Source organism: Elephantulus edwardii, unplaced genomic scaffold (genome assembly GCF_000299155.1).
Source record: "Elephantulus edwardii isolate Elephantulus edwardi_28Jun2011 unplaced genomic scaffold, EleEdw1.0 scaffold00381, whole genome shotgun sequence".
NCBI classification, from domain to species: Eukaryota; Metazoa; Chordata; class Mammalia; order Macroscelidea; family Macroscelididae; genus Elephantulus; species Elephantulus edwardii.
The window spans coordinates 1543256-1552722 of record NW_006400131.1 but is presented as its reverse complement, the minus strand read 5'-3'; positions in this window follow the sequence as shown (position 1 = coordinate 1552722).

The following is a 9467-nucleotide window of genomic DNA, read 5'->3' as shown; positions in this document are numbered from 1 at the left end:
CTTCTTGGAGGCAAGAATTCTGAGGCTTCGTCTGACATACTTTGGACATGTTGTAAGGAGAGACAGGTCTTTAGAGAGGGACATCATGCTGGGTAGCGTGGAAGGACAGCGCAGGAGGGGAAGACCCTCTATGAGGTGGATTGATTCAGTGACTGGGGTACTTGGGATGGGTTTGTCAGAGGCAATGAGATTTGCACAGGATAGAGCACGGTTTAAGGCTGTTGTACATAGGGTCGCTATGAGTCGCAAGCGACTCGACGGCACATTACAACAAACAACAACAATGCAAAACCTATACTTGAACCAAGAAGCAGTCATCAGAACAGAGCAAGGAGACACTACATGGTTCAAAATAAAAAAGGGGGTCCAGTAGGGATGTATTCTGTCTCCATACCTTTTCAATCTGTATGCAGAACAGATCATACGAGACTCTGGGCTGTATGAAGAGGAATGTGGCATCAGGATTGGTAGAAGAGTTATCAACAACCTGCATTATGCAGATGACACAACCTTGCTTGCTGAAACTGAGGAGGACCTGAAGCTCTTGCTGCAGAACGTCAAGGACTGCAGCCTCCTATATAGATTGAAGTGCAACATCAAGAAAACAAAGATTCTCACCACTGGGCCAATAGGCAGCATCAGTATGGATGGTGAAGAGATTGAGATAGTTAACAGTTTTGGTTTGCTTGGCTCCACAATCAACACTGTTGGTAACACCAGCCAGGAAATCAAGAGATGAATTGCATTGGGAAAATCGGCTGTGAGGGACCTCTCAAGAGTATGGAAGAGCAATGATGTCAGGCTGGAGACTAAGGTGCACCTGATCTGGGCCATAGTCTTCGCAGTTGCACGCTATGCATCAGAGAGTTGGACAGTGAATAGGGATGATAGAAAGAGAATTGATGCCTTTGAGCTGTGTTGCTGGAAAAGAGTGTTAATATACCATGGACTACTAGGAGAACAAACAGGTTTGTCCTAGAGAAAGGTGAAGCCGGAATGCTCCTTGGAGTCAAGGATTCTGAAGCTTCATTTGACATACTGTGGGCATGTTGCAAGGAGGGACTGGTCCTTGGAGAGGGACATCCTGTTTAGCAGAGTGGAGGAGCGGCGAAGGAGAGGAAGACCTTCGATGAGATGAATCGATTCTGTGACTGGAGTGGGGGAATACGTGCATTTGAGATGGCTAGGTTGGCACAGGATAGAACAGCATTTAGAGCTTTTGTACATAGGGTCGCTATGAGTCGCAAATGACTCGATGGCACATAACAACAAACAAACAACAATAGACTTATGAGTAAATTCCTGGATTCTCAATTCTGTACTATAGGTCTACGTGTCTGCACAGGCCTTTTGTGTCTCTAAGTAGGTTGACTCCCCAGTATCTCAATTTGTGGTTAGTTATTGTAAATGGTATTGCTTTTTTAGTTTCCTTCTCAGTGTTTTCTTTGTTACTGTAGAGGAATCCCACGGACTTTTGGATATTGATCTTGTATCCTAAAACCCTCCTAAATTGGCTCACTAGCTTTAGCGGTTTTCTTGTCATTGGTGAGACCTTAGGGTTTTCTATTCAAATATTGTACATATGTCTGGGGAAATCTGAGTAGGACATGAGAATCCAAAAGTTTGTCCATTTTATCTAGGTTTTCAAATTTATCAGAATCTAGCTTTTCATAGTATTCTGATATTATTGATTTAATTTCATCTGGTTTTGTTGTGATGTCACCTTTATCACTTCTTAATCGAGTTATCTGTTTCTTCTCTTATTTTGTTAAGTTTGCCAATGGTTTGTTAATTTCATTCATCCTTTCAAAAAATCAGCTCCTGGTCTTATTGATGATTTCAATTGTTTTTCTGTTCTCTATCTCATTGATACCAGCTCTTGTTTTAAGATGTTATTTCTTCTAACAGCTCTATGATTAGATGTTTGTTCTTTTTTCTATTTGATGAAGGTGTTGAGTTAGCTCATTGATTTTTCTTCTTTCTTCCTTATTTATGTGTGTGCCTTTTGCTATGAACTATCTCCCCTGAGGACTGTCTTAGCTGCATGCAAGAAGTTTTAGTATGTTGTATTTTCATTTTCATTTGTTTTTTAACTACACTGTTTATTTTATTTATTTTAAATAATCTGAACATGTTCTAGCAGAGAGTTATTTAGCCTCCACATATGTGGTTTTGTTAGCTTTACCTTCCCGGGGTTAATTTCTAGTTTTGTGGCATTGTGGACTGAGAAGACACTTTGCATTATTTCAGTGTTTGGGTTTGTTTGTTTGTTTGTTTGTTAGTTTAAATTCGTTGAAGCCTGCTTTGTGTCCTAATATGTAATGGATTCTGGAGGATGTAACATGTGCACTTGAGAGGAAAGTGAATTGAGTTTTAGTTGTATGCAGTACTCAGAATACATCTACAAGGACTGGTTATCTGATTGTATTGTTTAGATCTTCTGCATTTTTGTTAAGTTTCTTTTGAATTGATCTATTCTTTGGTGAGAGTGGTGTTTTCAAGTCTCCTACCACTATTGTGGTTCTATCTATTTCTTACTTCAATTCTATTAACCATTGTTTTCTCTGGTTTGGAGGTGTATAATTTGGTGAATAAATGTTGACCAAGATTATGTCTTCTTGATCTATTGTGCCCTTAACCAGTATGTAATGTCTTTCCTTATCTGTTATGGTGGCTTTCATTCTGAAGTCTATTTTTATCATGATGATTATTTCCAGTTCCACTTTTTTTTGTGGTTGGCATTCACTGAGTATATTTTTCCAGTCTCTGATTTTGAGTCTCTCTTCCTCTCCATCTCTTAGATATGTCTCTTGTTGGCAACATATTGATGGATTTAATTTTTTTTGTCCATTCTGCTACTCTTTTTCTTTTGATTGGTGAACTGAGACCATTCATATTAAGTGTGATTATTGTCGAGCCAGGTATCACCATAGACATTTTTGCTGTGTCTCTGTTTTTTTCTGGTTATTGTAGTTTGTTTACTTTCCTTTGACATCTAAACGTGAAGGACTTCACTTAAAAGTTTTTGTAGTTTTAGTCTTATTTTCACAACTTGCTTAAGTTCCTTCTTTTCTGCAAGGGATATAATTTCTCCTCCATATCTGATGCAGAGCTTTGCTGATACAGGATCCTTGGCTAGCTATTGTTTTCTTTCAACTTTCTGTATACACCATCCCATTGTTTTTTACCTTGCATGGAACTTAATTTAATTGTTTCCCCTTTGTAGTAGACTCTTTGTTTTTCTCACACTGCTTTTAGTATTCTATCCTCATCTTTAGTTTGGAGAATTTTACTATGATATGTCTTGATGTTTTTCTTTTTGGGTCTAGTCTATTTGGTGTTCACTGTGCTTGTTGAATATAGATTTCTCATTCTTAAAAATACCTGGGAAGTTTTCTTCTAGTAGTTCTTCCAGAGTTTTCTCAGTTACTTCCCCATCACTCCCGCATTCTGGAATTCCAATCTCCAGACTAACATCATTATTCTTTAGTACTCTGAGGAAGTCCCTGAAATCAGATTTTCCCAATGTAAATCATCTTTTGATTTCCTGGCTGCTAGTATCAAGAAAATTGACTCTGGTAACTTCAAGCAAACTGAAACTGTTAATAATCTCAGTCTCTTCACCATGTATCATGATGCTGTCAACTTACCCAGTGGTGAGAATCTTTGTTTTCTTGGTGTTGAGATTCAGCATTTATTGAAGGCTGAAGGCTGCAGTCCTTGACTTTTGTAGAAAGTGCCTCAGGTCCTCCTCAGTTTCGGTAAGAAAGGTAGTGTCATCTGTATAACACAGGTTGTTGATGAATCTTCCTCCAATCCGGACACCACATTCCTCTTCATTGAACCTAGCTTCCTAGGTGATCTGTGCCACATATCGTTTCATAATATATAGAGATAGGATGTATCCCTGATGTATACCTTTCCTGATTTTGAACCGTGCAATGTTTCCTTGCTCTGTTCTGTTGACTGCTTCCTGGTCCAGGTATAGGTTTCATAGAATCATAGTCAAGTGTTCTGGAATTCACATTTTTCTCAGAGTTAGCCACAGTTTATTGTGATCCAAATAATCAAATGTCTTTGCAACATAGATAGACAAACAGTTAGTGTAAAATAACAATAAGTTAGAACTGGGGTCAAGTTCAAAATATTGTTGCATTTTCCAGAAGCATATTCCATCACAATAATCAGTTTTCTTTTGTGTCTATAAAATCAAAAGTGGTTTCCTTTGACAGCAGTACCCAATCATTGGCAAAAGTCTGTACTCACACCAGTGCTTTAAAACTGTACAGAACTATCTCTGTGAGGTCATATTGGAATGAAAATTACGATACTTGGAAAGACTTATTACAAAAGAAGAAATTTAGCAAGTCATATAAACAAAAGAAAAACAAAACCCTCTCACAACACAAAGAGCCATAACACAGAAAGTTTCACTCATAAATCCTACCAAACATTCTAAGAAGAAATGTACTCAATTCTTCTTAAGTTATTTCAAAATATAGACAAGAAAGGAATACTTTTTAGAATCATTCTCTGAAGCAAGCAAAACTCTCATACCAAAATTAGGCAAAGACTGTAACAACAATCAAAAAACCCAAACTATAGACCAATCCTTAACAAAATCCCAGCCAGTAGAATGAAACACTATATAAAACAAATGTGAATGAAAGTAAACAAGGAACATTGTGATCAAGTGGGATTTATAACAGGCATGCAAGGATGGTTCAATATAATAAAAATTATAATCCATCACATCAATAAAGCAAAGAACAAGAACTCCATCCTATCAATTGATACAGAGATGGCTTGTGTGTGAAATACTGAGAGCCAACATCATTCTTAATGGTGAGAAAGAGACCAGGCAAAGATGACCACTATCAAAACTCCAATTCATTGTTGACCTGACTAGGTAAATTAAACAACAGAAGGAAGTAAGAGGCACCCAAATTGACAAAGAAGAGATAAAACTATCACTGTATGCTGGTGATATGATAATGTGTAAAGAAAACACCAAGGATTGAACAGCAAACTTTTATATCTAGTACACTAATTGAGCAGACTAGCAGGATACAAGATCAGCATAAAAAATCGGTTTGATTTCTCTACAGAAACAAAGAAAACATGGAAAAAGGAAATAAGAAAAGCAGTAACATTTACAATCATCAACCACAAGATGAAAACAGACCTATACACAGGCACAAAAGCACTTAACAAGGAGAAGTACTACTGCAGGAAATAATATCAGACTGGATTGAATGGAAAAATATCCCCTACATATGGATAGGGAGATGCAGGATTTTGAAAATTACAATCCTACCAAAAGCAATCAACAAGCTTGATACAATCCCAATACATTCTTTAAAGAAATGTTTTTGTTATGTGACATCGAGTCAGAACCAACTCATGACTGACTTTCCAATGGGTTTTCAGAGGCAGTAAATCACACAGAATTAGATTGCGTATCTTTCAACTGTGGAGAACTGGTGGATTTGAACCATGTGTCTTTGAGTTGGCAGTAAAGCTCCTTGCCATTTGGCCACCAGAGTTGGAAAAAAACAATTTCCAATTTCATTTGGAAAGGAAAGATGCCTCAGATTATGAAAAGCTTTTCTAAAGCATAAAAATCAAAGTAGAAGGCATCACACTCCCTAATTTCAAAACATACCACACAGCTCATGTAACTAAAACAGCATAGTGTTGGTTCAACAATAGACACATAGATCAATGCAATAGAATTGAGAATCCAGAAATCAACCCTTCTATCTACAGTCAGTTGATATTCCACAAGAAATGCAAAAACGACAGCCTCTTTAACAAATAGTGCTGGTAAACTGGACATCTACCTGTAGAAAATTGAAACAGGATCCATATCTCACTCTATTCACAAAGATGATTCAAGGTGGATCAGAAACTGGAATGTAAAACGAAAAACCATAAAGATCTTCAAGGGGGGAGAGAAGAGAAAGAAATGGATTAGAAGCTCTGACTATAGCAAAAATAGGCTTGCACACAGAACTAAAAAGTGTACAACCAGGAGAGCATAAAAATCTATGAATATGGCCTTCTAAACATCAAATCCTTGTGTGCATCAAAACTGTTTTGAAATAGGGTGAAGAGAAACCCACAAATGGGTAAAAATATTTGGTAATGACATTCTCATCACTAAAATTTGCAGAATAAAAATCACCTCCAATATCATTATCTTGAACAATATTGTTAATATCACATGCAAGTGAAATATTGCTAAAGATCATTAAAAATCAGCTTGAACAGAACATAGAGAACTGCCAGAAGTTCAAGCTGAATGGAGAGGAGTCATGGTACCAGGGATATCATTGCTAATGTCAGATGGATCCTCGTGGAAAGCAAACATGAAAATAATGTTTATTGTGCTCTATTGACTACACAATGACATTTAACTGTGTGGATCATAACAAATCAGGATAAGAACAATGAGAGAAGAGTGGGAAATCCTAGAAAACCTAATTGTGCTCATAAGAAATCTGTACCTACGCCAGAGGGCTGTCTTGTGCACAGAGCAAGGGAACACTATAGAGTTAAAATTAGAAAGACATGCATTAGTGTTGTATCCTTTCACCATCCCTGTTCAACTTGTGTGTTGAAAGAATTATTCAAGAAGCTGGACTCAAGGTTCACTTGATTTAGACTATGGTTTTTTCACTTGCTATGCATCTGAAAGCCAGATAATGAATAAGGATGACTAAAGAATTGATGTATTTGAACTGTGGAGAAAGGTATTGAAAACACGGAAAAACAAAAGAACAAAGGAGGGTGTGCAGGCAAAATGTCCTTAGAGGCAAAGATAACAACGCTTTGTCTATCTTACTTTGAGGATGTTGCTAGGAGGGCCTATTCCTTGGAGAAGGACATCATGTAGAGGAGGATGGACAGATGATGAAAGAAAGGAAGGCTCAACCAGGTGGTTTGGCACAGTGACTGCAGCAAGAGGCTCGAGTGTGTCAGACATTGTGAGGATGGTAGGATGGTACAAGATGGGACAGAATTCAGATCTGTTGTTCATAGAGTTGCTACGAGTTGTACTTGACTCTATGGCACCTAATAACAACAACAATGCCTCCACAAGAGAAAGACTACTAATGCAATTACAAAACAAGCAAAAGACTTGAAAAGATTCTTCACCAAGAAGGATATTCAGATAGCTAAGAAACATATGAGGAAATGTTCAAAATCACTAGCAATCAGACAAATATAAAATTTATCAGAACAGGAAGTAATAAATGTTGGAAAGGACATGGAGAGATTGGAACTATCATCCACTCCTGGTGTGATTATAAATGGTACAACCACACTGAAAGACAGTTTGCTGTTTCCTCAAAATGCTGAACATAAAAATTCAATATCAGTTGATCTTTCCACAGTTAGGAATATACCACAAGGAAAATAGAACTGAGCCATGAATGGTGATATGCACATCTACAGTCATAGCAGCCTTATTCACAATAGTAAGACAATGAAAGTCATTCAAATGTCCATTAGCATACAAATGTATTGAGAAATTATGGTACATTCACAAAATGAAACATTACACAGCACTAAGGAACAACAAGTTGATAAAATATTACACAACATGGATGAGTCTTTAGAACATTATGTTGAGTGAAATAACTTAGTTACATCTGACAAATATTGCAGAAGACCAATATTCTGAAAATAGGTGGATAACTGGGCCTGGAGGGAGGAAGAAAGCAGAAATAGAAAGTATAGTAAATTAACACTGCAAAGATTAGGACAAAGTAGAATCAACACAGGAAGAATTAATGAAAGAATAATATGCAACTGGAATTATTTAATAAGAACAGGATATGTAGAAATGTTGAAAAGGTGAAAAGGAAGGGTAGAAATGTGGTAGAATGGAGGACCACTAGGGCAGTAGAAATTAGTGAATGGATGAGGGGGGTAAAAAAATAAGCAAAGTGCTATGGGAATTTCATGAGACAAAGTGATAAAAGGCACTGATCAGTGTTTGTTAATTATATAAAACAACATATATGAATGATTATATAAAACATAAGATACGTGACTGAAACATTGCATATGAATGAGTATATGAAAACTAAGTTTAAAAAATGTAAATAAAAAGTCTGCTTTATAACTCTTCCCTCTTTTTAAAGAAAAAAATAAGATATTTTTTCCCATAAAATTATTATGAGAATGGACATGTACAATAGCCTCTCAGCAAATATTATCCACCATTTTCATTGATTTTTTACTCTATACAGAAATTTGCTTGCAGAAAGTTAAGTAGACCTCCTAAATCATTTGCTACACAAGATCAAAGAATACAGCCTTCAATATTGGTTATATCTCAACATGAAAAAAACCCAACGAAAATCCTCACCACCAAATTACAAAGCATCATGATAGATGAAGTAAGTACTAGGGTTGTCAATGATTTCATTCTACTTGGATTCATAATCTAAATCCATTGTAGCGGCAGTCAAGAAATAAAAAGAAAAGTTGCATTAGGAAAATGTGTTGTTGAGGATTTTTCTAATGTTCTAAAGAGCTATGATGTCAGTTCAAAGACCAAGGAATTTTCAATTATTGCCTATGCATCTGAACATTTTACATTTAGTAAGGATGACAGAAGAAGACTTTTGAATTGTGGTGCTGGCAAAAAAATATTAATATACCGTGGACTGGCAAAATAACAAACTGATCTTTTTTTAAATTTAAAGAAAATTTGTATTTTATACTGGTTTACTTACAAAGTTGATATATATTGTTTTTCACACTGGTTCATTTTCATTTCTTAAGCATTCCTCCCTCCACTCATCAAATTTTGCAACCCTACGATTAAACACCACCCCCATCCCTTGCCCATCCTCACCGCTCTGTTTCCCCTACCCTTGGGTCCTCATAAACGTTCTACAATATTTGTCCTTCTGGGACTAAGTGATTCACTTATCATAATGTTATCCAGTCCCTCTCAAGTTAGGTCTTGATTTACAAAACCATTGCTCCTGCATACTGTGTAGTATTTTATTGTGTGACTCTACCATAATTACTCAGTCCGTCTGATTGTGGTTGGACTGTTTCCGTTTTCTTGTGATGGTGAATAATGCTGTTATGAACATTGTAGCTCAACATCAAAAAGGCAAAGATTCCCACCACTGGGCCAATTGGCAGCACCATGATAAATGGAGAAGAGATTGAGGTTGTTAAAAATCACAGCTTGCTCAGCTCCACAATTAACACTCTTGGCACCAGCAGTAAGGAAAGCAAAAGATAAATTGAACTGGAAAAACTTGCTGTCAGGGACCTCTCCAGAGTACTGAGAAGCAATGTTGTCAGTCTAGAGACTAAGGTGTGCCTGACCCAGGCCATTGTTTTTGCAATTACTTGCTATACATCAAACAGAAAGCTGGATAATGACTAAGAATGACAGAAGAAGGATCAATGCCTTAGAATTGTGGCGCTGAAGA